Here is a 4,382-nt window from a genome sequence, read left to right as displayed (position 1 = left end):
TCTAGTCGGGAGTGGTGCTGACTGAAAACAGATGATTTGGAGCGATTCGCGCGCCATCTGTTGGTCATTCTAAGGACTTATTGAACTACCCTCGTATCAACTGATTCTAAATGAAGATTAAAACTTAGTTCCTGAAATTTAAGTAACATAATTTAATTATTGACTTAAAGGTTATATAATGGAATATTGAATATAATTTGAATATTAAAAGTATTTATATTTGAAATTATATTGTTTCAATTAGATAATTTTTCAAATGATTATGATGTACTGAAATGTATATTTGCATTCGATTTTTCAAATCATATGGAAATACGTTTTATTTTTTTCTGAAATTAGTATAAAAAATTAGCAATAAAACAAATTTTCAAAAATGAACGTGAAATTAAAAGAAAATGTAGAGAACAAATTATTTCTATGTTCGAATATAAATTATTTTTTAACGATTTTTATTTTGTCATTTATAAAAAAAGCAATTAATTGTTAGCTGACTATATTTTTCACAACATCGAAGTAGATAAAGATTTAATTTTAAGTTTTTTTTAAAATTAATCATTTTTCTTACCATTTTGCTACCATATTATAATTCCAGACTTTTTAAGAACAAAGAAATGTTTTCTTTTTTTACGTCTGGGTAATCTTTTTTACATTTTCAAAGAGATAAGTAAAATCAAAAGATTTCGAGATGACATTTTTTTAAAAAGTTGTGAGAAAATTTTAAGCAGTTAATATTTAATAGTAGAAAAGTTTAAAAGTAGAAAATTCAATTATTTGTTTCAACAATAATCAAAATTTTGTTCGAAGTAATATTTTTAACTTGAAAATTCATCTGTGTTATTAAATGTGTTCAATTTTATTTAAAAATTAAAATCTTTTGTTAAAAACAAGCTTCTATAGAGCGTTTAAACATTTTCTTGCAAATTCATGTTTTATGGTTGAAAATTTTACTATTTGGTTCAAAATTAACTTTTTGGTTAGAAAATGAGAGTTTTTGTATAAAATTCGTCATTTTGGCTTGAAAATCTGAAAAAATTCAACCATTTGGTTCAAAAATAACGAAAATTTAAAAAAAAATTGAAATAATAATTTAAAATGTTACTTCAAAATTGTTTTTTAAAAATATGGCAGACTTTAAGACAATTATTTCAATTTTCCAGGATATAATGGAAATTTAGGTCAACTTAATTTTTTAGGGCATCAAGAGAATGAAAAATATATAGTTTGGATTTATAGGAAAATTTCAAACAATTTTTTACTAATGAATTCTAAGAGCTCATTAAAAAAGATTACAAAACGTTTCAAATTATTTCATAAAATTTGAAAAAAAAAGTGTTTAAAAGTTTTTAAAGCAACATCGTGCCAGAACAAATTTTAGTAAATTTAAGAGCTATTTAGAAATTTTGAAGCGATTCAAAAACAAATGAAAAGTTATAAGATATGTCAGGACTTTTGTAAAAATCCAGTGTAATGAACAAAATTCTTTAGGTACCTAAAACAATTTCTTTAGATTTTTTAATTTAAAAAATGAGCTTTAGGAGAAAATTCAAAAAGATTTTAAAACATCAAATATTTCCTGAAATTTCGAAAAAGAGTAGAAGATTTTAAATCAAAATGTTTCAATTTGGTAACATTAAAAAATAAAAAATAAATCAAACCATAAAATTCTATAAAAATTGCAAAGATTTAAGGAGAATAAAGAAGATTTTTAAACGGCAGAAGATTTTAAAAAATGCCGATTTTTGTGAAAGTTTGTTAACAAAAAGAAACCCCGACGTTAAAAAAGCCAACGTCTGGACACTAATGTTTTTTTTTTAATTAAAAATTTTGGAAAACTGAAAACTCATATAGTAAATTATGACATGCTCTTAATTAAAATAACTTTGAAAGGTCTCAAGTGAATAAAGAAATGTTATTCAAGTTCCTAGAACAATTGGGGATATTTTGAGATAGCTTTTTACATTTTAAATAATTTTCCAAAATTTCAAGACAAATTTCAGTCAGATAAAAATATTTTTAAGAATTTAAGAGGTATTTCGTGGATATATAATTTTAAAAGGGCTCAAATTTTTCCTATTATTTTGTAAAATCCCGGAAAAAATATATATTTTTTTTTTAAATCTAGATTTTTTGTTGACAAATCTGAAATATTCAAAAAAATTTTATAATTTTCTTCAAATTCGTAAAAAAATTTTTGTAGATTTTGAGGTCGATTTTTTACATTTCGAATGATTTTTCAAAGTTTCAAGAAAAGTTAAATTAATTTTAAAATATTTTTAGGGATTCAAGAAGCTTTGTATAGATTTAAAATATTTTAAACCTCGGAAGTATTTCTGAAAATTTCTGGAATATTTATTATTTCTTCTAAAGTTATAAAAGTCCTAAATATCTTTTCAAATGCTTGAATTTTCCTAATAATTTGTAAAATCATGCAAAATAAAATATGTCTTCTTTAAATCTTCTACATTCTTTTTTTGACACTACTGAAATATTTAAAAATCTTTCCTTATGGTCTCATGGAAATTACGAAATTTATATTTATATATTTTTTAAAAAAACTGCTGATACTTCTTTACTTGATACACTGAATTCATTCTTTCAGAATCTAATTACAAAAATATTATAAGTGCTGAGAAAATTTTAACAAATAAATTGTAACAAATATTTTGACAAAAACATTCTAGAGTGAAATAAACTATCCCTTTTTTTAAATTAGAGAGTTGATACAGATCAGAAAATTCCAGAAAGTCAGGAAATGTCAGAAAAAACCTGATAGTTTTGGAAGGAAATTTATCTTTTTGTTGAAAATTCATGTATTTGGTTAAAAATTAAATTTTTTTTTTAGTTGAAGATTTATCATTTTAATTCAAAATTCACTTAAACTATTTCATTTTTTGTGGAAAATTTAACTTTTTCGATGGAAATGTAATCTTTTTCGTTAAAAAATGTTATGTTTTGTAGAAAATTTAACGATTCTATTTTTTGTTACAAACTCATTTCTTTAGTTGACAAAAAATAGATAGTTATTTGGTCAAAAGTTCATATTTTTGGTTGAAAATTCATCACTGTGATTACAAATTAATTTCTTTCGCTGAAAATTCGTTTCATTTTAATTTAGAATCAATTTTTTAGCTGAAGCTATAACTATTTCATTTTTACTTGAAAATTAATTAATCTGGCTGAAAACTCGTTTTCTTGTTTTTTTTAAATGTAGTTTTCTAACTGAAAATTGAAATTTTCGAAAAACTAAAGTTAAAGTTAATTTTATTAATATGGTTAAAAATCGTAACTATTTTGTTGAAAATTATTCTCTTTTGGTAGAGGATTCAAAATACTTTGCTGAAAAATAATCTTTTTTGGTTGAGCTCAACTATTGTTGGTATAAAATTGAAATCCTTTTTGGTTGAAAATTCAACTATTTAGTTAAAAGTGGAACTACTTTGCTAAAAATTCATTTATTTTATTGAAGATTTATCATTTTTGTTGACGAACCTTTTTTTGGTTAAAAATTTAATTATTTTGTTAAAAATTATGTTTTCTACATGTTTGGTTTAAAATTTATCCTCTTAAGTTCAAAATTCAAATATTTTGTTTAAAATTCTTGTATTTTATTGAAAATTCGAACTTGTTGGAGAATACTTACGCTTCTTGGTGACTAATTCCTCGTTTTGTTTAAAAGTTTCTTCAAAAATTAAAATATTTAGTTGGAAATTTACTTAATTTGTTCAAAATTCGTCTATTTTGGTAGAAAATTCATCTTTTTGGTTAAAAATTAGTTTTTTCTTATTTAGAATTAATTTTTTTAACAGAAAATGTAACTCCTTCATTTTTTGTCGAAATTGACTTTGACTTTGATATAATTGAAAATTAATTTTTTTTCACTGGTTCTACTTCCCCCCTCTCCCAACCCTCCCTTATTAACTGAAGTTTTTGGTGGGACTGACGTTAGAACTACAATCTCCACCATATGACGATTTGATACTTAACTTTGACACGATTACGACTCAGAAAATAAACTTATTGCATAAAGGTGTTAGTTGGGCGTATAATCTAAACAATGAATAATACATACTACAAAATAGCCTCAGAAAGGACTGGAACTTTTAATGACAAAAGGCATGCACACGGAAAATCTAAAGGTCATGTTTCAGGCGATGAATGAAGACTGGGTGTTTGGAATGCTAGGGGAGTAAATGATCTCAAGGTAAGAGAATTGCGTGAAACTATGGACGTGAAAAAACTAGATATTTTATGCGTGCCCGAAACAAAGAAAAAGGGATGCAAAACTAAAGACATAAAAAACGGCGTGCTGAAAGGCGGATGCGAAATATGGTCAGGAGTAGACTGTGAATCACATGGTAAACAAGGAGTAGGTCTCATTTTGA

General features: G+C 24.3%; 1 protein-coding gene across 1 annotated transcript in view; it reads left to right on the top strand.

The window, feature by feature from the left end:
• Positions 1–4,382, top strand: part of LOC117176668 (WD repeat-containing and planar cell polarity effector protein fritz) — a 73,196-nt gene that overhangs the window by 29,518 nt on the left and 39,296 nt on the right. The window lies entirely within an intron of this gene.

This window comes from Belonocnema kinseyi, chromosome 1 (genome assembly GCF_010883055.1).
Source record: "Belonocnema kinseyi isolate 2016_QV_RU_SX_M_011 chromosome 1, B_treatae_v1, whole genome shotgun sequence".
Lineage (NCBI taxonomy): Eukaryota > Metazoa > Arthropoda > Insecta > Hymenoptera > Cynipidae > Belonocnema > Belonocnema kinseyi.
Note: the sequence above shows the minus strand (reverse complement) of the source record. Positions and strands in the feature narration are given on the sequence as shown.